A 27,101-nucleotide genomic window follows, 5' to 3' on the forward strand; every position below is an offset into this window, starting at 1 on the left:
TATATATGTATGTATATATATATATGTATGTATATATATATATATATATATATCTATGTGTGTGTGTGTGTGTGTGTGTGTGTGTGTGTGTGTGTGGATCTTTTGGCACTGTTACTAAAATCGTTTACCTTGTAGGTAAGAACATAAGTTTGTTTCAATATACAAATCTTCAAATGAAATTTCATATCAAAAGAAAAATGTAACAAGAAATAAATTAAATTGTAGTGCACTAGGAATAATATAACACATAATGAATACTAAACCTCAATTGAACAAAAGTAGGCATGCTTTTTGGATCATATTCTCTCTCAGACACAGATGTAACATGCATTTTGGTTGCAAGTGATTTCTAGGAGCTTGGGGTTCACTATCAATTCCAACACCTTCGACTAAAATTTTTGAACAAGTAAAAAGTTGTTCCACTATAATGATTAATAATAAACTTTATCATTGTTCAAGTCAAAATTTTTATCATTAGCAAAAATGGTAGATAATTTTGTTCATGGTCTCAAGGAAAACAAAGATTGCTTGACAATAGCAAGAAACAACACAGATGACTTAGAAATAGTCTATCTCAATGAAAGACATATTTTGCCCATCATAACACTACCAGTGTTCTATTGTCACATTTTTGGTAATAGAGACACCCCCCAAATATGAAGGATTCATCCCCCAAACATCTTCAAACATGAAATGATTCACTATCTATTAGACTGGTGTCTAATCCAGGCTAAACCTCCATCAGCAATTACCATCCAACACTGCACTTACACCAAGTTTTCCCTCTCTCCTACATTTCGTTAATATAGTACAAATATATTATCACAACCTCATTTTCTCCCACCAATAACAGTGACTACAGGTGGTAGGAGAGAATCTACATTGGAAACTTCAAAATAAGTACAGTTGACTGTACCTAACCAGTCACTGGTTTGAATGCACCAGTCTATTATTCCTTACTCAACCCGCAATGAAAATTAAAAGAATGTGTGGACAAGATTAAAAAAATAATAAAATGTTCTCACATTAAATATTAGTCAAAATGCATTTGATACATCATAGGAACTCATTGTTCCTTGGGGCAGAGACTGAATTGCAGAGAATAGGATTATTTTATTGATTAAAATTTTTTCACAATGCCTTGTCTCACCACCCCAACTCTACTTCTCCCCCAAACACTCAACAAATCCCTTCTAAATAACCAAACAATAGTAAAAAACCACTGATGTCTAACTATCTGACTGTTACCAGTTAGTTATAAACTAAAATTTGTTGTCTAAGTTGACACAAAGTGTCAACTTCGACAACTTACAATCATATATGCCTTTAATATATTTCACTAACCTTTTCAAAGGTTTTATAACTTCACCAACCCTTCCAAAGACACCTAAAACCCTTACAAGATATACTAGGCCTAAAGACACCTAAAACCCTTACAAGCTTTTCTTTGCATTTTTTCTACATTTGATACTTTTCTTATAGGTGGACATGTCTATCACAAACATCCAATATGTCTGTCCTTAGACTTCGTGGAAAAAACCCTACAAACAACACAAAAAAATAAGGACATGAACCATCCAAACATCTCTAATAGCTTGTGGATATCCCAAAGATGTATAAGTTCATGACTTGTGAAAACCAAAAAGATAAGACTAACTTGTATAACAAGTGAATAACCAAAATAATTTTATGTCTATGTTATGTTTGACAATGATAATGATATTTGGTTTCAAGTATGAGGAAATTTGTATCAATCAATTCATTAAATATCATTTGAATACAAAGAAGATTTTAAGAGATTCAAGAGCATAATTATAAGCCAAATTTGTGGAAGACCTAAATCAAACCTAAGTGAACAAACATGTGAAGGCTTATTTTGAATATGATGAGCATTTCTAAGGTAGAATTTTTATGGAGGTATATTCCAAGTTTAGATCATTTATTGAAAACCACTATTTCAAATATTGGTGGATTATTCATAAGTACAAGGAAGATTTTTTGAAGACCTCGAAGGAGATCTAAGGAAAATCTACCTACATTATAAACACTTTGCATTTCAAAGGTCAGTTCCTTCTGCATTGCAGGATTTGAGGTTGGTGTCTCTTGCTAGTTGAGTCTACACATTTGTTTGAAGTTATATACATACATACATCTATGTTTGTGTGTGTGTGTGTGTGTGTGTGTGTGTGTACAAACACACACAATTCACCTACAAGGATTTCCATGCTAAATAGTATATGCATCTTGTCTTCTTTTGTTAGACATTAACTATGTGAATACTTTCTACATTGATTTTAGTTGACTAAACACATATAATAAAATATGCAAGTTTCTATGCCAAACTAACTCCAATGTGGAAAAATATCCAATAATTGGGATTTAAACTAAGCAAGAACTATATTTTGAAAGAACCAAAAGATGACTGCAATGAGACTATTACAAGTGAAAAAACTTCAGTCTCGTTAAAGAGAATTGGGATGTGTGTTTGAAGACTTAACAAATTTGAGCTTCACTTGGTTTCAAGAATACTATAATATTCTCTACTTAACAAGGCCAACCATGTGAAGGTGGAAGGTCATCTGGCCTCACCTCCCTCCCCCTAACACCAATCTAAAGTACCCATTATCATTTAATTACATACTTCATTCATTCAATCATCCATTTATGAACTATAACATTCAATCAATACAATCACATAACATTCATTAATATGATATAAAATTCATTAATACACAATACTAATCAAAACTTCATTAACACATAACAATATTCATTAAAATAAACTAAAAATCGCTATTAATACGCATCATTCATACAAAATTACTTAAAACAAAGTTCTTTCATTATCCAACAAGGTTTATCAAAGAAGATTTTTAAAACACCATTTCTTTTTTTTTTGTTTTTCTCAGCTCTCTTAAGAAAAGCGCTCATAGGAGCATCCATATCTACTTCATTCTCCTCCTCTTTTGGCATGTGTAATGTCAACTTATGATGGGTCCTTCTTTTTGGAGGATCAGGAGGTTGCTGCACTAAAGGGGGCTCTATTGCAAGAGCAAGTGAATGTGATAAATTGGCATACTCTTTTTCTTTTTCTAACTATTACAAGTTTGTAATTAAGTATGAGTACAACATAAAATGCATTTTTTGTACTTGACAATGCCACATCATCTACATTAAGATTTTGATCTACCACCACATCAAGATGTTGAACACTTGGAACATGGTCCACTGCTTCAGCATGATGTTCAACATGCTTTGAAATATTTAAAAAAAGGATACATGTCAAATTCCAATTGAAGATGTTAAATTGTATTCATAATTGCATAATTAATTTCCAATAGAAAGTCAATATCTGCACCACTATAATGCACATCATGGCCTTCGTTAGGAGCAGGTTCTGTGGTAGGATATGAAGGCTGTAGTAAAATGTTATGCACATTGTTATGTAGTCAATTTACATTTAAAACTAATACCAAAAAAGAATCTTCTCAACTATTTAATTTCATTTACTTTTCATTTGACCAATTTACCTGTGAGATATCATTTGGTGCACTAGATTCTTGGGCAAGGCTTACAGATTCTTTATGTAGGCATGCAACGACAACTTTATAGCCTTCCTTCAAGGAAATTTTTCTATCTTCATCTGTGACCTCCACATTGAAATCTATGCCCTGTGTTTTTTGCTTGATAACATCAGTTTTTCATGTATGGTTTTATTAAACAAAACTGTTTGCAACATTATATTAAAAAAAAATATAAAATTCAGTGCTCTACTTACAAGTCGAGACTGCAGATTCATACAGCCACCAGAGCCAAGTTTGTGTTGGCCAACCTTTTCTATCCTCTCTTTTGTAGCCACGAATGTGTCCTGCAATCTATGAATAATTTCAAACATCTTAGATTATATATTTACAAATATCAATAATTAGTGCATGATTACAATGTACTTAATACTATAATGACATACCTCTTTTTGACCTGTGCTGCTTCATTATCTCTATCTTCAAATAGCCTTTTCTCCTTTGCATCTTCTATTATTTCATTCCACTCCATCGGTGGAATCATAGGAGGACGATCATACTTTGGGTTATCCTTAAGAGCCCTTCTATATTGATCCCTCACAATCTTTATATGCTTTCCTGCTCTTTTCAAAAATAGGCCAGTGTCAAAAATACTTTTTCCAAATTTCTCCTCAATGGATCCAATCATCTGATTTTTTAATTCCACAGCTTGTAAATTCCACCTTTTTAAAAACAAATAGATTTTTACATTAATAACTTTAATATATTACAATAAATAGAAGAAAACAAAAATTATGTAGCAATGATATGAAACTACATACCTTTTACGTATGGTGGGTCCAAATAGTCTCAATGTCATATGAAAAAGATGTTCAAAGAAAGCATTATTACCTACAAAAACATAAAGGATTTATCAGTCCAAAATGAGTAATGTAAAAGTAAACTAAATTTACACTTTAAATAATATCAATTTTAAAGCACCTGGAAGATTTCATTCTCTTAATGGAAACATAGTTTTCTTATTCAACAACAATGTCCCTCCATGCGAACCAATACTAATCACACGAACTGCTCCAGGAAATGGATCAACTTCAGTAGTACTGCTCTCTGTTGCTCTATGAACTGAAATATCATACAATTAAATGACAATTTTAGTACTGCTCTTTGTTGGTCTACCTCCCTACCTATGTCCATGTCTCTCTATGTTTGGCTATATATATGTATGTATGCGTGGTGTGTGTATGCATGTGTTTGTGTGTATGCAAGCTTCTGTCGACATCATTTAAGCACTAATATGCTACTTCATTGTTCATCAACTTGTAGAAATACATTACAAAATATAACACATTACAAAATATATCAAAACAAGGTTTTACCAGTTCTACTGGGCATAGACGATGATGTTTGTATGGTCCTTGTTGCCGACAATGCAGCAGACAATAGTGGACCGCCAACTGAAGGAGGAGTCCACACTTCATCATGAGCTAAAGAATAGAATATTGTTAGCAAAGACATTTGCAATGGATAAATATCAAATGGGATACTAGCAAGAAACATCCACAAAAAAAGGTAAATGTTATAATGTTGATCAAAACAAACAAAGTGTTATTTACACGAAGGTACTGCACAACAATCCTAACCATGTTCACCATGTGACCTCGCAACTAGCACATATGTCTATACTAGAACACATAAAATTAGAGATCATGATCCATAAGATACTATAAAATATTAATATCTATTGAACTTCTATTACTACTTACTTTCAAAGATTGGATTCTGCGGTCCAATTCTATTCTCAGTGCCTCTTTCTCCTCACTTCTGTCACCCTTGATGATAATTTTAACAAGCTCATCAGTGTATCTTTGTGTAATTTTTTGGGTGATGAATACAAGGTCAGTACTAAGGCCAATGTCATGTAGATATGATGCCCGTATTTTAGATTGCATTTGATCAGCAATCATTGTATCTTTTTCCTATCATTTGTGACATCAAATATTCGTATACTTTCATCAAAATAACTCCAAAGACATAAAGAAAAGAACATAATAATAGGACATTTTTTTCTATATTAACATTAAAATTTACAATAATTAATGTTTACCTCTATTGAAGGTGTCTGAGATGGTGCATCCATATCGCCCTATGAAAAAAATTAGTAAGTCTTCGAAATTAGCAGCAAAATTAAAGTAATAGACTTACCAAAAAAAATATTAATAATAAAGTAGATTGTATATGTAAATCATTTGTCTTAAGTTAAAAATTTAGTGTAACTAATGTTTATATTTAAAAAAATATTTGACATGTTCTACTTAATGTTTGTATGTGCACATATGGTTTGGAAAGAAATATTTGGTTATACAAGACCCTATCATAGTTGACATTGATCATATCTAAAGATTTCATTGATCATCGTGATCTTCATCCATGTCATCATCATCATCATCATCATCGAACTTGTCACTTTGATCATCGTCATCACCACCACCATCTTCATCACCATCATCATCCTCTTGATCACTATCATCATCATGACCATCATCATCTTCATCACCATGATCATGATCGTCATCAACATTATCATCATCATTATCACCATTATTGTTAGCATGACCAAAATCATCACCATCTTCTTCTTCTTCATCACTAGGTAACTGTTGTTCCTGATAATCATTTACTTCCTCTTGTGCTTCTTCAATATCTTCTTCTTCGATCACATTATACTTTACTGGCCTTCCTCTTGGGTCATGTCTAACAAAAAATGACCAACCTGGTTTTTCTAGAACACCAAAGTAAAACACTTGCTCACATTGACTTGGAAGAACATAGGGCTCATCTCTGACTAGCTCAAATGACCTTGTATTAATCATAGTAAATCTATTGTTGTGTTCAATAATAGTCCTATCAGGATCATTTTGATTTAGTTGTAACCTAAACCATTTGACGACAAATAGAACTATTTTGAATGAATCAAAGTCTCACTCAATTATATCATCCAAAATGCCATAGTATTGATTTTTAGATTGTTGAGGATGTATGTCAGTTCTAGATAAAATATTGGTGACCGTGAAGACAACACTTATCCCAGAATCACACGTTTTCTTCATTTCATCTAACTTTTTAGTGTAGAATTTATAGCCATGGTAGTACATAGCTTTGTGGTGTTTGACCTAAAATTATTCAAACATGTCAAGAATCTTCTCATTGATCTATGAGTTGATATTAAACTTATGTCTCATGATTAGTAATCTTATGCATACCTTTGTATCTCTTAAGCCGTATATTAGATCAAGTACCATTGGCGTAACATTTGGATCTCTATTACGATGAGCTTTTTAAACCAATGATGCAACACCATCCCATGTTAATGAGCGACCATTTTCATGAGACTGTTCAATCCACATTGTCATCCAATCATGATTGTTTGCAATGTACAAGTTTAGTGCATCCCACTCACGACCAACTATAAAGAAGACAATTACACCAGTTAGAAACAACTTATATATATTGATGATGGATAAGAATTGTTAAATTACAAAAAAAAAAATTATAATTACCTGTCACCCTCCTTAATCTACCTTTCCCCGTCAAGTACTCCCCTTTAAATTTGTCATTACAGTTGGGATCCCAAATGCGATCTGCATGGATACCTGCTGCAAAGTTTGGAAGATATTCACTAATGCACACCATGGTCTAGTATATCATATATCTCTCTATCCTATAACCCTTAGGAAGTGCTCTTCGTCGAACCAAGCCCTTCATAAATTTCAAGTGCCTCTCAACCATCCACATTGATCTAGCTTGTACAGGTCCATACAATTCAATCTCCTGAACTTGATGTATGATGTAGTGTTCTTGAGCATTGAAAAACATTGGAGGTAAACACTTTTGCATTTCACACATAAGCTGTGGAATTTTTCAGTTTAAATATTTTATATCTTTTTTATCAATTTCTTTAGATGATAACCACCTAAAAGAGATTCAACATGCAAAAACACATAGAGGAGATTTCAAATAAAATTATACAATAGATTTCATATAAAAAGCTACAAATCTAAGAAAAAACACTCTTCTAACCTCATGTATTTTCCAACATCATATATAACTTGTTTAATACTATTCTCAAACTGTTGTGGAAGGGATAGAGGTAGGACAAACTGCAATCATTAAAAAATGATCATTTCAATATATTATTAAATAATGCAATTGGTACTACATCCAATATTACAAATATATTGTAAATAAAAAACATAACTTACCTTGAGGAAGCTATTCCAATCATGTGTCTTCAACCTTGGCCCAAAATCACCTTTCTTTGATAGAAGAGTGCTTATATTTGTAGCCAATCCTGTTGGAATTTTTAATTTTTTTTAATGACTTCTTTTAATGCATCACTTTGTTGTTCTGTTAATAACCAAGGAAGGAAAGTTGTATTTATACAGTCTCCATTCATATTTGATTCAATGAAAACTTTTAGTGCATGATTAGATTCATAAATGTCAGTACAAATTTTAGAAATTTGTTCTCTATCATGCCTTCTATCCAACATTTTCCATAGTGTCTCTGTTACATTCTTTCCAATATGCATAGCATCAAATAAATGTGTGATTGGGAGATCCTTGTAGTATGGAAACCTACTAAATTGGGTAGGATAACTTTTCATTCCTCTAGGAAGTTTTTCATTGATGCCTTGATGACCTTCACGAGCATCAGTTACAACATTAGTAAATATAAGACAATATCAAAATAAAAATTGTAAACTTCGGACGACCAATTGGCCATTACCTTGATGATTTAGTCAATCATATTCTAACTTCCACAAATGAGGTGTCATTCTTCGTGGCCTTGATTATGTCTCTTCTTTCCCATTGAAAAGATGTTTTTTGGCAATTCGATACTTATCATTATGGTGGAGAAAGTGTCTAAACTCATCAAACACCTACTTTCCTAAACTTCTCGAATGACGACATTTCATCTTCGGACCACAAACTAGACATGCAAATTTTTCTTTTGTCTGAAGACCTAAAAGATCATGTCTAATTGGATCATGTACAATGATCACGTGCAACTTAAGCATTCGATAGTAATGTGTAAGCACTATAACATACCAAAAATATATAATCTTAACAATATAACATACCACAAAAATGAGTTAGCCCAGGGGCATCATGTATTGTCCATACAAGCATTACATGGAATTGAAATTGTTGATGTCCTATCGGTCTAGAGATGTCATACATAATGATGCCATTCCATAACTTTAACAACTCATCAATTAGGGGCTCAATATACACATTCATATCTTTAACTTGGTATTTACCTAGCAATTGAATGAATGTAAACATTATGTAGTTATTATAACCATTTTCATGCACTATTTATAAATTAATTTAGATAACTATAAAATAAAAATATACCTGGCACAATCATTGACAACATTATGTGCTCCCTCTTTATGGACATCCAAGGAGGAATGTTATTGTTAACAAAAATAGGCCATACTAAGTAGATAGATCTCGTATCTCCATATGGATTGACACCGTCTGCCGCCAATGAAAGTTTTAGATTACAAGGTTCTTCTTTAAAGTGTGACCATGTTTCTTCTATCTCTTTAAATGCAGAACCATCGACAGACATTCGCATAATGTCATCCTGACTTCTATTGTGTGCATGGTAATCCATAAATTGTGCCAAGCTAGTGCACCTGAATAACTGTTCAAGACGTGGAATAATGGGAATGTACCGAAGAACCTTGTGAGGCACTTTTTTTTGTTATTTGATCTGACCGATATCTACTACCATGACAATTAGGGCATTCTGTTGCAAATTCATGTTGTTTATGATATAGAATGTGATCATTGGGACATCCATGTATTGTCTAATATTTCATTCCAATCTGATCCATAATGTTAGATAATTCTTGGTACGAATGAGCCAAAATGTTTGATGGTGGTAACAAAAACTCACTAATCAACCTACAATAAAAGATATGCATTGTTAATATAATGAATAGTAATTGTATGCTAACATTGAAGATGACAAAAATTACATACCTTAGCATATGTTAAATTGCTACATTGGATATACTATTCATAACCTTTAAGTTCACCAAGAACACTATAGCCAACAATAGAGTTGTTTGGGAGCCTTCATATAAGGGCTCATGTGCCTTCTCAAGTAAGGGTATATCAAGACCATCTTCATCATTATTATTAGATTCACTAGTACCATCATTGTGAGCCTCTTCATCACTTGCCTCAATACCATCTTCTTCAATCATGTCCTTTGGCACATTATCATCTTCTTCCATGGGAGTGTTATCCTTAGCTTGGATATTCACATCTCCATGTTCCTCCAGTAGGAAATCCACATTCAACAATGGACGAACATCGTGGCCCCCTTCAACATGACCATATTGCCTACAATGACTCTGGGCTATTGTGATTAGAATTCTTTGATTCTTTAAGCCCTTACACTTTTTGCAAGGACAATAACATTTATCAGGTTTTCTTCGAAACTGAGCCCACAATGCAGCCATTGTCTCATTATTTTGATCTGGGTTCATATTGTTAGGCATGGTCTTTCTTCACAGGAAAATATACTTACTTGCTAAAGATATTTCAAGTTCAACAACTCTTTATTCACAAGATCCACAATAGTTGGAAGGTTTGACTTGTTTGTTAACTATGGCTTGGCTTACAGCAACAAAAAATTCTTAGTATATGCATCTGAACATTTAAAAAATACATCAAGCAATTCAAGTTAGTTCCAGTCTGTAAATTAACTGGAATTTGTTTCTTCTTTAACATATTCAACAATCAAGTACAATTAATAGGAATACAAGAGTAAAACTTGGAATTCTACTAATGTCACCAAAGTTAATCTTGGGTACTAGTACAAAGCCAATAAGAAATTTGTAGTTGCACCAACCAAGATATTTACAAGACTTGATCACAAAACGTTCATTTAGCACAAAACAACTTCAAAAATATTGTATATATACACTCTTTGACACTGTCAAAGGGAACAATTATTTTAATGATGTTTTACGTAAGAATTGCTCGAGGAAATGATAAACATGATCTCTTTGTTTGGTACAATCCACCATTAAATTCCCTTGTGATTCACTCTCATTATGTCTCCCTTTCCACCTAGGATGATTTTCGAGATGTACTCCTAATTTATCAATATGACAAGTCTTGTTGGGGCTGCAAGCTTCACTACCATGAAAATGTTCGATTGGAGATCTCAATTCAACATCTTAATCATGCTTATGTGAGAAATTTAATGGGAGTTCATACATCACCACATCATTTGAAATGGTTTTAATAACTACCTACTCTTATCCACTCCTAATGTTTATAGTAGAAAATTCCTTTGAGCATGTATTATCTAGATTGGTATCATTTGTAATTAGCTTCAATGATCTACTTGTGAGAGAGATGTCTAAACCTGTCAACAAAAGTCACAGGTTATGACAATTTGAAGTAATATCTTGCCGAGGATAAATTATTTATTTCAATAATTATTGGTGTCTCAAAACTAACAAAAGAGACCCTTTGAAAATGCATCTTGCATTTTCCTGAATCCATAAGTGACCTTATATGAGGGAGAAATTATACTACAATGTACAAGGCCTCTATATACACAATATTCTTGAACCGGGTCATCAAGCATTCACATGTTCAGCTTCATTCAGGTAAGTTCATTCTATGAGAAGAAATACACATAAGAAAATAAATTATTTCAAAAAACCTGTGACAACTTATCATGATAGACAAAATGGAGATGATACCTTCTATTTGGAAAATAAGTAAATATCCCCAAGGAAATAGCAAATTCAAACTCATGCTCAGGTTGCATGTGTCAACATTCCCCATTGACCTTAGTCGCAAGGCTAACTAACTTATCAAGAGTGTGTATCCCACAAATGAAATTGGTATAAATGTTACAACCACCAAATTTGGATGGCATGGAAATTTAGTCATCACTATCCTATGTAGTACACTTAATTTCATGTGTTGGAATCATTTTGTGACTTGTACATATGATAGTCCAATAGTTTTTAATGTCATCTTCATCACAATTTTTCTATGATAGTCTAATAGTTGCAGGTGGCATCTTCGTCACACTTTTTCCATGATAGATTGTTATTCATCCAAATAGAAACCCTTGTAGGGAAGACCTAATTGCAATGCAACAATTAAATGTAATGTTGAAATATAGGAGAGAGATTCTTTTGGTTGAACTAGAAGATAAATCATCTTCTAACAAAATGATAGAGACTTTCAATGAAGGATCCAAAGTACATTAATTCAATTATAGTCTAGTAAATTTAGGTGCCATCTTCATCATAAGTTTTTGAAGATAGTCTAATATTTGTAGGTGTCATCTTCATCAAAAAATTTCCATGATAGTCTATTACTTTGAGGAGTCATCTCCATCACAAGTTTTCCATGGCATACTTGTAGTTAGAGGTGCATTGAAGACCTTTCATCACTACATAAGCTAGTAGTAGATGGTGATTATTCATTATCATCATCATCATCATCATCATCTAAAATAGAATCACATGAATATCATGTTTTATAGCCCACATGGCCTAGGTATTGAGGGTACAACTCCAAGCACTAAACACACCAGATTTCAAATTATTATCTTTGTGTTGATGTTTAAGTTGAATGTTCTAGAGTTGAAGAGAGAAACACACTCAATTTTTTTTCTTTTTGTTCTTTTTTTGAATATGAAACTGTTGTCTAAATGATACAATATAATTATGTATTATTAAAAAAAAAATACAAGAAAAATATGATACCAACACAACTATATTTATAAAACAAAAAATTTGTAATTATTATTTCTTCTAAGCTTTTACAACTATAGCTTCTGCATATACATTTCCTTTCTTTTCTTTCATTACTATAACAAAAAGTATAATTGTTGTTACAATAGACCAACATTCCAAATGATAAATTTGCATCTACACACTTTCAATAAAATGAAACAACAAGTACATTACATTCTATTTGCAACTAGACTCTTTTTAACACTTATCATCAAAACATCATTGAGAAAAAACACTTGAGCAAAGACTCTCCCATTTATATTACACAACAATGGCTGAACTTTGGCATAAAAAATAATAATGATAGTAATAGTATTCACTTCCATCTTCAATATTATCATAAAAACCCACAAGAAAAATACACATGTACTTATGGAAATATGCTTGAAGAGAAATCCCTCTCCTTGACTACAACAGAAATACACATGTACCTACAACACAAATACACATGTACAATGTTACAATGCACTACCTTGTTGTAAATTAACTTTCTAGAATGATGACATGGTGAGTAGACCCAAGTGGGGGTATATTTTATAGATTAAAATGTCCATAACTATCCAAGCTACTATTACAAATTCAAGTAACAATATGAAAGAAACATTTCTACAAATGTAGGAATGAAGTACAAAAAAGGGCTAGACCTAAACCAGTGAATTCTTCAAAATTCATCATGTCAACAGGAAAAAGATCATTCGATTTATCTCATTGAATAGATAAGCATGCAAGCCTGAAACCCAGACATCAAAAAGCTTTGGCTTAGCTTAAAAAGTTACAGCACAAGAATAGAAAGTAAACAAGAATTTTACTGGAGGACTAGAAGTGATACAAGAGTTATGTGAAAATTTGACAAAAAATAGCTGAACAGTTGGAAATCAAGAAATGACCTAGATCTGTGCTCGAAAGCATTCTTGATTGCACTGATCTAGGTAGTAAAATTATTAAGTTTGTACTGCTTAACAGTCACAAGGTTTCTAATGCAAAAAGTAAAGATCTGCATTATGTTAGTGCCCAGAAGCAATAAATACGCCAGCCCATAATAAGAATCTATTTGTTTCTATGTCTTACATATCAGTAGTGACTCACTGACTTATCAGTAGAACATATCAAGGACTACTTATATCCATGGAGTTGCTAGTTTCTCAGGTTAACTATGTTGGATAGTAAAATGTGTGCTATTCACATTAAATTGTACAAAAACGATCCCTCAATTGAGGACAAAGTATCTTTTAATGAGTACATCAGATATGTTGGTCTGATTTTTTGCGAATCAAATTTTCTTAGGATCATAAAAAAAATCAGATGAGAACTTTTTGATAATTCATAGGGCTTTAGGTTTTGGCATAGTATATTTCGATACCTTTGAAAAATCTGTGAAAAGCCTTAGATTTGTCTTTTTAAGTTTTTCGTAGCGTGAAATTTATTTTTAAAAAAACAAGGAGCGAATATTCTTTTCCTGCTTGCTTGATCACAGTTGTTAAGTCTTTTGAAAAAGGGGTTTTATTCTAGCCATCTGATCTAATTTGAATCTACAGTTGTCGCATGTTCGCTATGGCAATATGCTCGTATGTTACGCATAGCAAGGTAGCGACCATCAAAGAATTATGCGTGATACTAAAAAATGGAGTTCGGTGCCACGAAATGTGTTAGCGGGAAGATCTATTAACCATGTAATATGTCCCAGACCAGAGTGGTGTCATTGGAGTTTAATTTTATCTAGCAATTTTCCAAGTCACTAATTGAAAAAACTTGCAACTTGCCAGTGGTGATATAGCGAATGCCTAGATTTTCCAAAGATGGCATCTTTCTAAGATCAGAAGTAATTTTGACGATCCTGAGGAAGATATGGTGCACGTTTCACTTTTGTCCCTCTACAGGTTATTTTCTTTAGTAGTTTCTTTTTTTAGGTGTTGTTTTTAAAGTGCTTACCGGAACTCACCATATCGCTAGCTAGATTTGTGATTTTTATTTCAGTAGTGATGTAGCGATTGGTCAAAAAATGGTAATGTAACTGAAAAATCGTCAAAGGTGGGCCCTTAATGAGTGACGTGATAAGGCTAAGCTATGTAGATCAAATTACATGGTGGTGTCCTATTGAAATATCTTTGAGCTAGAAAACTTTGATTTATTGAAGCTCACCATGTCACTAGCCAGATTGTTGGTTTTTTGCCAGTAGCGACATAGCGACCCACCTAAAATTCATAAACACAATGAGGCCCAAGACATGTGATGTCATCAGGAGATTTATATATATATATATATATATATATATATATATATGTGCCAACGTGTTGAGCTAGCTCAGCGAATACGGTATCATGGACCCACTTCCCATGTATAAAGTACAAAGATTTCTGATCATGAGACCAAGCCAAGATCAAAGGCCATCGTTAGCTCGCTATGAAGAAGTGCTTCGAAGTTATGTAGACCGACTTGGCGAGTGGTGGCCAACCACTATTGCAGTAAATTGCTGACTGCAAGATCAAATCTAGATTGATGACGCTCGTTAACTTGCTATGAGGAGATGTGCAATAAATAAGTATAGTGAGTTAATGAGAAAGGGACCCACCATTGTGTTCTTAAAGGTTATTTCAATTATTTGCCACACAATTAAAGTAAGATCAGTGGTTATCACTAGCTCACTATGGAAAGGTGCTCGAGAGTTATGTATAACAAGTTAATGAGTTGATGACACATGTCTATGGTCATCCGTGAGCTCAGTTTGAAGCTCCAACCTTGAAGGAAAAGTCCAAATGGAGGTATTTCATTGGTTTGACTGCCAATGTGTTAAGAAGAAAGCTGAGTCAGCCTACTTTTCATTCCCAAGTCATAGGATTTTTCATGGATCAACGGCCCAAGTTTAAAAAAGAAAATGTGACACCACTCTATTTTTTTGTCCTAGGCATTTATGATAAATGAAAGCTTCATGTGTTGAAAAAATAGATATAATACAAGAGATTTTCATTAATTCCAATCCCACGTGAACAAAGATTGCAAATTTTTTGAGCACAAAGAGCCTATTAATTTCATCATATTAAGCTTGGTAAGAACGTGAAAACTATTCCTTAGTTGTTCGAGATCAATTATAGAGGTTCAGTGAAGAACAAGTTTAGCAAGTAAAGTAAGTACTCATACTATAACCTTTTTGGCATTCCAGTTCTCTTAATACTATCAAAATGCCTCCTAAGAAGCCATTTTCTGGGCAAATTAACTATATGGATAGGAATGTCCATGATGATTTATTAGAATTACTCCCAGAGTCCACTGTAGAGCCTGTACAAGTTAAAATTTTGATTTTCTTAAACCCTAGGCTTAAAATTGCAGATGGCCTGTATGACAAGGGGAATTGGGTAAGGGATGCAACAACTACTCAAACTGGTCTTATCCTGTTTAAAAAGTGGTTTTCAGAAAAGAAGTTGTTTGCCCCGCATGCTAATGTCTGGAATTTTGATTTGGGAAAGTTAGTAGTCCCAAGTGGTTTCATGAATTATGATTTGCTTGAAGCCATTGCTAAGAATTATTACCAAGCCATTAGGGTTTTAAGAAGAAAGGATGGTGTGCCTCTGGTCTCGATTACTCCTAAAGAAATTAGAGAGGTTTTTCACCTGGAACCATTATTAGATTACCATGTGTGAATCAATTTGCTAGAATTAGAGAATGAATATAAAGCAAAGAAGGATGTAATCAGGGGAGGTGCACTGAGGGCACATATTGGTACAATAGGAACTTTACCAGTAATTACTCCAACCTCCAGAGAGCCTTTTAAGAAGAGTCTTTTTACTTCCCAGGCTGTAGAGATATACAGGACCTTATGCCGAGTTTTTGGTGAAGATGAGCAAGAACTTATGCGCATTTGTTTCATGTACATGATGGTTCAGATTGCTTCCTTTGGTGTAGATGTTATTTTTGATTTTTCTTCCTTTTTGGCTAAAGAAATTCACATTAGTTTAGTTGGGATTGTGAAGGGCATGGTGGAAAAAACTTTTGGTCACTACTCTCTATTAATGCATATGTTTTTGTTCAAAGGAGTGACATATTTTGGTAATGAGATGGAACTAAATAGAGAGGAGAATGGGGAAATACTGCCAGTCCAGTTGTGGAGTGCAAATATGACCTGGGATGCAAGTAATGCTAGTTTTGTCAGATTTGATAGATATTTTGCTTCTAAGCTGAGGTGCCTTATATTGAGTGACAATCCTAGAATCCCTAAAGCACTAATGAGTCTCCTTAGGCCTATGGATAACCCCCATGACTTGAAAGTTTCACATAATTGGGGAGATATCATCCCTTACTCTGTTTCTATTATTTTCAGAATATATGGTTTTAAATGGAGTCGTCATGTTTTTCCTTACCAAGTACCTTTGAAGGTAGGAGTGGCTGAAGTTTTGTGTATGTTAGGGGGAGTTGAAAAAATGTTTTTTTTGAAAAGGAAATTAGGGTCAATTTTCCCTACCTGCATAGTAACCCATCAATTTGTGATTACAAAAGGGGGATGACTATTTTTGCATAAAATTTGGAGCAATATATGATGGTTGTCTCTCATCCCCATTTTTGTGATTCTGAGGGATTTTTCAATCAGATGTTCAGGCATAGAATCAAGTTGGGACCGGTCAAGCACGATTCTTATTATCCATAGGAAATTATAAGGAATGAATTCTCATTGCAGGAGCAGGAAACTAAAAAGCAAAAGTGGAGATTTTATTCCTAGGTCTTAGAATTCATTCTTTTTTTTGATAATAAATATGATCCTTTAGATAATCCTGTTACAGAGACTGACAAAATAAGTAAACTCATGAATACCTTCCCTAAAATAATGGAATTCATGAATGAAAAGAAACAAATTTTTAATGATTCCTATCTTGATAAGGCCGGAGAGGTCATAAGGAGATTGGCTTTCACCCCCAATGCGGGAGCTGGTAAAATAATTGTATAAAAGAGGCCTAGGTATACTATAATTCAGAATAAAAGGGTTCCTATAGATAAGGGGAAACAAATAAAAGGATCCACTAGTATAGTCCATGAGGAGAGACCTGATGAGCCTAGTCCTAAGAGGCAGAAGGTAATAACAGAAGAAAGGCCTCAAGTTGAGGAATATTCATCCACTCAATCCCCTCTAAGGATTGGAGAAAAACATCTCACTAGTGAACAGATCAAACATATGGGATCATAGGGAGGTATTTTGATTACTCAAGCAGAATTAGATGAGGGTAACCCTCTAGAACCTTCCCTCCCAAGTTTGGATCTAACTGTAGTAGATTATAGTGGCAGGGAATTGGACCCTATGTTAGAGTAGGCAAGTCATAAATTTTTTATTGATGACAATTTTGTGAAATCAAGGGCTTTTCAACAGTTTGCATGGAGGGCAAACATGAACATTTTTTAGGAGAAATGTAAAAAGATGAAAACAAAGCATCTAGAAATGGATGAAACTTCCATTCAGAACTAAACTAAAGAAGAAATGATAAAAGAATTGCAGAATATAAGCCCTCAAGAAGGGAGGAAAATGGTCAAGGAATCTAACATTTTATTGTTGCCAAATTTGGATATTGCTGATGCTTTAGTTTTTAGTTCTGTTTCAAATAAATTGACTTTGCAAGACCAGAATAAAGTGAACTTTCAAGGCACTGCATTCATTGAAGATCAAGCTACATTGGTCAGTTAATCACTAAGAAGAGGATCTAGACCCACATCATCACAGTCAGATGACTCTAGCTTGATGGGAAGCTTAATTGTGAGAAGAGTTGTTGATACCTCACATGTGCAGGCAACATCTTGGAATGTGGAATCTTCCAAGTTTCTTTTGGATACTAAAAAGAAGGAGGAACAGGCCATGTCTGAGTTATAGGGTAAATATGAAACACTTCTTGAGGCCTATAATAGGGAGGTAAAAAGGAGAATTGAACTTGAAAAAAAGGTAATGGGGAAGTCCACAAGGCCAAGAATAACATAGCCTCATCCTCGAGTGGAACCTTTTAAATCCACCCCCCTTGTAGAACTACCAGACACACCTCAAAGGCTAGAATATTATATAGCTGAGGATTTTGAAGAAGGAAAAAATAAGCTATGGGCTTTACATGTAGATTTAAATACGCAATATGAGGATAAACTTAGAAAAGCCCTAATGTATTTGGTAGATAAGATTGAATGGCCCTTGTTTTTTTATCAGCTGGCAAGAGCAATAAGTATATGGGAGCAACTAAAAACCCATGACGAAATCCTCAAGTCTATTGTTAACAAGTGGGGAAAAAGGGAAAAAGAAATCACCCTTTTATGTTATTAAGTTATAATGTCTTCAAATGACCATATTGAAAAATTATATGATATTGCTAATGACTTGACAGATTTTGATAATAGGAGAGTTGCTTTGCAACTGAAAATTGTTTCTTATTTGAATAAATACAAGAATCAAAAATTTGATCTGTTTCCTTGTGCTTTGGATAGAAAGAACCAATTAAAAAAAAGGGATGAATGGAGTAAACAACTGGATGACCTTTTCTGCATAAGGATAAATAAAGTTGTTAATGAAAAGGGGCATGCCTGGTGGGCCACCACGACAGAGGAATTGGTTAAAGTCCAGTTATTTTTTGATTCTTTGAAGCAAGAATTTTTTGGTTTTGAAAAGGAGGCTAATTATATATTAAAGAAACAAGATGATATCTTATGGTTCATCTAGCCGGATGACATACAGTTTAACACATGGATGGCAGATATTCCTTCAGACTAGAAGTTGGAGGAAGGCAATTCAGATAATGATAGGGAACAGGAAGATGCAGTGAAGCTTATTGACACATCAGCACCAAAATTGAAGGAAGAAGAAAGTGAAAAGGAAATAGTGCCTGCTCAAGGTGAAAGCAGTGAAAACCCATCCGAATAAACTGATCTGAAGGCATCACAAGATCACCCCTCATGGCTAGCCTGGCAGCCACGTATTCTGAGGATCTAGAATAATGAGAGACAAATCAAAAGTCGATAAGTACAACAGTAACTAGAATGGGCCTACCTAAGAGAATATTTGATACACCTGGCATTCTATTGTGACCTTTTTGTCTTTTGTGTAATTTTTTGTGTCAATCACATTTTCGCTTTGCTTGTTGCAACCCATATCTATATAAATGATTTTTCAGGGCATTGTGATTGTCCGAGATTTGTGTAATTTATTGTATTCTTTCAAGAAGAGTACATATATAGTCATTCCAATAGTATGTAGGGGTTTTGAGTTTGCTTCCATTGTACTTTCTGATAAGCAAATTGAAATAACAGAAATGGAAATCTATTCTGGGCATTCAATTGATTTTCTATTGGTTATTGTATTAGTCATATGAAAAGGATAATACAACAGGGTATTTACACTATATCTGTGTCATCAATTTCTATCTCTAGTTTATGGGTTTGTTTACTTTGAAGTCATTTAAATAAGGTTTATTTGGCTAAATGTAGTTTGTATGGGTTGTATGTTTGTTTTATTGTTGCTTTTAATTCAAGCAATTATATAAATGCTTTGGTAAATCAGTAAGGTTTATGAGTTCATAAAAGGGATATTGCATAAGAATGGAGATGGGTGATTGCAATTGATTAATTCTTATACGAGTTATTTGAATTAGATCTCCTGCCAATAGTCAATTTCTTGCTCAATGGATAAGGCACTGATCCTGATGGGGACACAACCCAACAACCAGAATAGACACAATAGAAAGGGGGGAATTATATTAACTAAGAAAATAAGCTGGTACAAACAGTGCAGAGAAAATAAACTCAAAACATGCCCTGCGGGCTTACAATAGCATAAATCTGGAGAATATTTCTTCTTTTAGCACCTCCTCTCAAGCTCCAATCCGAACTGCCTTTTACAATGCCAAAAATCTCCTTAAATAGACCCCGGAGGGTTAAGGACTAGGAGTACATTCTAGAAAGTGCTAGTAGGCATCCACCGACAAAATAGAAGGTTCCAAAAGCCGCGTTAGAAGTCGGTGCAAATCTAGAAGAATCCAGAAACGGTAGCCGAACTTTCGGGAGGCATAACTTTTGAACCGTAGCTCCGATTGATGAACCGTTTACATTTTTGGAAAGCTCTCAAAGAGCTTCGCTTGTCCCCCATTTTTTGACCCTTTTTGAGGTCATTTAATGCCCCAAACCTGACTTTGAAGCATTCTTAGGAGGTCTCCAAAACTCGAAAAACTGCAATAACTTTCAAACCGTGGGGCCTTTTGACCTGATTCTTTTTCTAGAATTCTCTAAATCTCAATTACCTTCATCTGGCCAAGTCACACCTTCTAGGTCACCAAAATGATGGCCAAATTGCATGCTCCTATTTTTTCGGGATTTTCAAATGCACTGATAGTTGAACTATGAGAGTTGGAACCTTTATTTGAGCCAAATGGGTATCCAAAAATGTAAAGACATAAAACAGAAACTAAGTCTAAGTACATTTTTTGGGTGACACAGGATTGCCCTTATACCTCTGGATGCTCCTGCATCAGATCCTATAAATCAGAAGTAAACAAGGATGAATTCTGCTACTACATATTAAGTAATCTTATAAAATCAAAATTATTTCAATCTTGTTCAAGAATTTTAAATGTTGGTCTCAACTCATTTATATCTAATTCCCGAGTCTTAGGTAGCTATTATTTCTAGAAATATTTGTAAATTTTGGGAGAATTATGACCAGATCTGTCGATAAGGGATATGTATAAGTTTGAGAGCATTGAAGAATTGAAGTGAGTTGTGTATGTATGTGAAGATAACAGATGAGAATAAGAATGAAACTAAGACCAGATCTAGAAGATAACAGTTGCATTATAATTATCCCTAGGTATACCTGCCTTGGTTTAGCAGAGCCAAAAGAGTAGGAAACCATCATTTGGTGTTGTTGAAGCTGGGTTATAGTAATTCATTCATATAGTTGATATTGGGAATTGGCTAATCCCTAGATTGTGTGAGTCATTTCACTGTGATATTAAGCATTTTGTTGCTTGATAGTTTCAGCATTTTGAAACATCAACAAGATACATGCTACTCCTAATCATTCAAAGCACAAGTATGAGGGAATAAATGAATAATTATTTATAGAAGGACTATCTATGAGAGAATATAACACAGCTTCAAGAGTATGATCTGCGTCTTTAGCCAGAGATGATAAAGAAAATTGCTTCTTTTCTTCTTCTTTTTTCTCCCACACAAGCATACCCATCTGCATGTCATCTACTAGAATCACTAAATTACATTTTCTATTTTAGAGAAACAATTCCTTAAAATGGTACTTCTGGATTGCACTAGGAAAGCTTTTATAACTTATAACAATGCATCTCGTATAGCTTCCTCATAGTATTTACATTGTTGGTGCTCCAAACTCTATAATGACGTTCTTTAGAAAACTTGCAAGCTAAGCTTCCTTTCTTCTTTAAATAAAGTAGTTAAAAAGACTACTAACTCAACAAGGTCATGTTGTGGATGCAAGCCATATAGAAAGATGAAAATAAACTACTAGAATGAAGAGGAAAGGAATGCAGATATAGATGTTCTACAATATATCAATCCTCCCAAAGATTGAGTTCTTGTTTAATGTCTTGCAAATAAATCTATAATAAAATGGCCACAAACCTGTGTGAATGGGTCTAGATCAAATTCTATCAGAGGTAATGTTGCTAATTTGAGTGAAAAAGAAAATGGGAGCAACTATGGCATATTACATTCTTTTTTTCCGATCCAAAGTTTTCCAACACCAAGACATCTAAAGATTCCATGCATGCAAAAGAAATACAAAAAATGAATAGTGCATTGTATTAGAAATATAAATTTTCCACATCTTTATCCTTGCACTTAAATATATGCTAACCCTGAACCTAAGCATCATCTATAAAACAACTTTGTGACCTGAAAGAATTAACAGTGGCTCTATTTTTTAAATTGTGATGAGTAGAAGAGAATGAGAAAATGTAAAAGCATTGAATAGCTTTGGAATCTGCCTCTACAACTTTTTGATAGATAACAAACTTGGAATGATATCTAATGACTAGATTCTTACCTCCTTTCTCCTCTCCTATTGACCCTGCACCAAACTCCCACCCATTGCAATCACGGTGCACCCCAAAATAAATTAACACTGCCGTGACCTTTTTTCTTATGTTCTAAAGGTCAAAATTTAAAATTTTTTACCATAGTAAAAATTTGGTCAAAATTTTGACCATGTCAAGCCCATTGTTTTAAAAAAAATGAATTTAAATACCCAAATAGGCCTTTGGTCAAAAATTTTGGTCGAAAATGGGGGCCTAATGTACTAGTGTTGTACACAATTGTGCTTGAAGAGTTGTTTTGTTAAGGATCTTAGTGAGATCCTCTACAGTTAATGGGTTTATGTTTTGACTTGAGGTGTCAACAACATCCTTAATCTTTATGATTTCTGTAGGTGTGGTAGTAGAGTAAGGAGGGCTAGGAAGTGGAAGTTTTGTGTCTTGTACACTTTGCTGCTCATCAATATCTTTGCTTTCCTCCTCTTCAACCTTTTTCTCTACATTTGTCTTCTCTTCTCTCCTCTTCCTTCTTTCTTTTGGCTGAGTAGTGGCCTCTTCTTTGTATTCTTCTTCAAATACATCTTCAGCCCTTTTGTATAGAGTTCTCCATGATCTTGTTGTCTTTTGTACAACTTCTTCAATTTTATTCTATAAAATGGAGAATACCCTATATTTAAGTGTAAACCTTTTATTATGCCTCTTGACTGCTTTACTTATTTGTTCCTTTGTCAAATTAGGCAGTATACTTGCTAGGGTTGATTCTCTCATCTCCTTTTCCATCATTAGACAAAAATGCCATCTGTCCTCTACAATTTTAGACAATTCCTTTGGCAATTTTCCATCAAGTTCAAGAGGTGTATACTTGAACTGTGCCATTAGTGCATAGATTGATCCCTCTATGCTATTTTTTTCCTCTTTATTGAACTTATTAAAACCAATCTTTTTCATATCACTTAAGTCTCCATTCCTAATATTTTTACATAATATATCAACGGAAGACTTAGGAGGATGACTTACTTTTTCATACTAATCTTCTTCATTAGTATTAGGTTGAGCCACATATCTTTTTCTTTTCCTTGGCTCTTCCTGTGCCTTCTTGGTTGGTTTCTTCTTTTTGGCTTCCTCTTTGGCTTTTTGTGTGGAGGCCCTTGTTGTAGCTCTAGTTGTTGGCTTATTGGATGTTGGTGTGGAAACTATCTTTGGTTTAGGCTAAGGAGCAAGAGGTATCTTTGCCTTCCTTTTGATGACTTTGCTTTTGATAGCTGCTTCCTTGGCTTCTTCTTCCTTGGCACTCTTATCTTTGTCTTCTTATTCTAGCTCGTCTTCATCTTTCTCTTCATCATCACTAATCTCCTCTGCTTCTCTTGCTGCACTTGTTTCTCCAACACCAAACTTCTTCTTTATTTTCTTTACTAACTTTTCCTTTTTTTTTACTGTTGTGGCTATCTTGAGTTTGGTAACCACTCTTGATTTGACAGTGTCATATGTCCCAAATGCCTTTGCAATTTTGTCAATTTCCTCTTCAAGTAATTATCTGATGGCTGCAGAAGCTTGGTCAACATCAAGCTCATATCCCAATGGTCTAAGCCATCTTGCTCTTTGAAGGACTGCTTGGATGTAAGTAAAATCAATGACAACTAGAAAGCATATGTCATTTACATGCTTTTCTACCAGTGAAACTGGTATCCTCATTCTTTTCTTCATTGCATTCTTGAAATCATCAAAATAGATAGACATTTGATCATCAAATCTCTCTCCTATTTGTGCAATGAAATCATTTATTTGATCAACAATTGTTTTGTTCTGACTCCATGATAGCACTTGATATGTATACGATTTTAAAACTTCAAGTGTAGAGTTTGAACCACTTCAAAATGAAGTTTGAAGTAGTTGAAAATGGTTCAAAGCAGTTCAAATGGGTTCAAAATGCAGAAGGGTTAATTCATGGAGATTCAAGTCCAAGCTCAAATTGTCAGATTCAATGGTTCAGTTGACCCATCCTGCAGGTTCAGTTCAACAATTTCAGAATTTTGTCACTTAATCACAAGTTCTGCCAATTTAACAGTTTCAAGAAAGTGCAAAGGTATAGGTCAAGATGGAGATCAGTTCAGTGGTTTAAAGATGCAAAGTGGTTTAGAAATTTTAATATCTAAATTCAGAGATAGGTTTCAGATTCAATGTCTTCAAGATCGATGATCTAGTGTAGAGATGTAAGGACCATTTAATTCAGGTTCAGATGACTTCACAAGAGGCTTTACAAGTTCAAAATTCAGTTCAGATGTTTGGTGATATCATTGTTAGATTGCAATATTATTATGTCTTTGTTAAAATAATTCATGAAGATGTCTAAAACTTGTGTGGGTTCCAATTGTTTAAATGAATTATCGATAGCATATGATGAAAGGAAAAAGTTACAAAGTGGCTTTGGTATTGGGTAAGAATTCTATCCCTAAAATGGCAGTATAGAAGCACGTGTGTCCATGGTATTTCAGTAAATATGATACAAAGTCTAAACCCGCAAAACATAAATCAAAGTTAGCCATAGCAACTCAAACATGTAGTGTGGTTGGAATATTAAATGAAGCATACGTTTGCCCCTTGAGCCGAATGTTCACCTACCACCTCTGATGCCCAGAACAGATAGAAACATAAATATGGTGGGTGAGATTTTTTGAAATCAAAATAGAGGGGGAAAATGAAATGTAACAAAAAGAATGTTTATTCATTCATTCCCAGAGATCAAGCAGATCAGTATTTGTAGAGCAGAGCAAAGCAGAAGAAGGAAGAAGAAAAGAAGTTTGTGCCTGCAGTTGCACGTGTTTCCTCTATTCTCTCTATAAGTTTGTTATCATTGAACTTGTCCTGTTGAAGCAGTGATTTCTCCAAGCACCATTGTATGCAGCCATTAGAGTTGCAAGTTTAAAGTTTTTGGAGTATTGAAGTTGTTTGAAGTTTTACCAGTTTAGAGTTATTTTAGGGTTTTTCTAGTTGAAGCTGAATGCTCCCAAACTTTGTAATAGTTTAATGAAAGATTGAATAGAAAGTAAGAAGGCATACTTGAATCCATCTTCCTCTTCTATTCATTGCATTTGCCAAGTTTGTTTGAAAGGTTAAAGCTTTGGCTTTCTGATTTTAATGGTGAAAGCATTCACATTGAATTTCTCTAAGTTATTATTTTTTAATTTGGAACAAAACACTCAGCATCCTCTTCACCTTATTGTGGGTGCCAAGCATTTCCTTTGTGAGCCAAGCTCACTCGGCATCGATTGGTGCCGAGCATTTGTTGCCGTGAATTTTCTATTGTGTGCCAAGTTCACTCAGCACCTGTTTCCTGACACTCGACACCTTCATGTGCCAAGCAACCTATCACTCAGCAATAGTGTGTGTGCTAAGAAAATTGTCCCTCGGCACCTTCATGTGTCAAGTAAAATATGCACTTGGTAAATAGCTAGTGCCGAGCAAATTTTTAAGTTTAGGGTTGTAGTTGTAATTTAAATTCATAATATTTCTCACATGGTATCAGAGCTATGAGGCCCCACATCCACAGTGAGTCAGGGAAAAACATTTTCTTGAGATATTTGACATGGCAAGAGATGCAAGAAAGATATGGCAGCAGCCACCATCCTTTAATGGGGAAAATTATGATACATGGGCAAAGAAGATGAAGACCATAATGGTTGCAAATGACTTGTGGGGGTTTGTAGTTAATGGATTCAATGATGTGACTAATCCAACCTAGTCTAATTTAAGCAGCAATGACAGAGACAGTATTCCCAAAGATTGCAGCAAAAAATTATGCAAAGGAAGCATGGAATATCCTTGAGACCAACTTCAAGGGGACTGATAAAGTCCATACTGTAAAGCTACATAACATAAGGAGAGAGTTTGAGAACCTTCAGATGAAGGAAAATGAATTAGTTGCAAACTTTAGTTCAAGTACCTCCAATGTGATTAACTAGCTAAAGTCAAATGGAGAAGACTATAAAGAGTAGAGGATAGTGGAAAATATATTGAGGAGTTTACCTCATAAGTATGACAATTTGGTCATGACCATAGAAGAGGAAAAAGACTTCATTGTTTTGAATATGGATGAGTTGATGGGTACACTTCAAACCCATGAGCATAGGATCAACAGATCTACTTCTTCATCTTCCCAAGAGAAATAATTCAAGGCTCAAATAAATCAAAGAGGAAGGGGGAGAGGAAGAAATGGCTCAGGCAAAAACTCTAGAGGTAGAGGCCAAGGTAATAGAGGACAAAGAAATGTTACAACAGAAAGCTTAGGAAGAGCAGATGGAGCAAGTAGCTCACAAAATACTTTAAGAGGAGGTAAGAAAAACTACAACTCAAATAAGAGTAATGTAGAATGCTACTACTATCATAAATATGGGCATTATGCAAATAAATTCTAGAAGAAGGAAAATGATCAGTCAGGACAAGCGAATGTGGCTGATGTGAACATGGAAAGTGGAAACAATGCCACTACCTTCATCATGTGTAATGTTAGTGAAGAAGGAAGCCCTAAGGTTTGGTACCTCGACACTGGATGTAGCAACCACATGAGTGGTAATGAAACCTTGTTTTCATTCATTGACAAGAGTTTCAAATCTAAGATTAAAATGGGTAACAATGGAACCCTACCAGTAGTGAGCAAAGGACCAATTATGGTCCACACCAAGAAAGGTGAGAAGAAGGAAATACAAAATGTGTATTTCACCGTTGGTA

This window comes from Cupressus sempervirens, chromosome 5 (assembly GCF_028749045.1).
Source record: "Cupressus sempervirens isolate cs-2001-9-10 chromosome 5, ASM2874904v1, whole genome shotgun sequence".
In the NCBI taxonomy this organism is placed as follows: domain Eukaryota; kingdom Viridiplantae; phylum Streptophyta; class Pinopsida; order Cupressales; family Cupressaceae; genus Cupressus; species Cupressus sempervirens.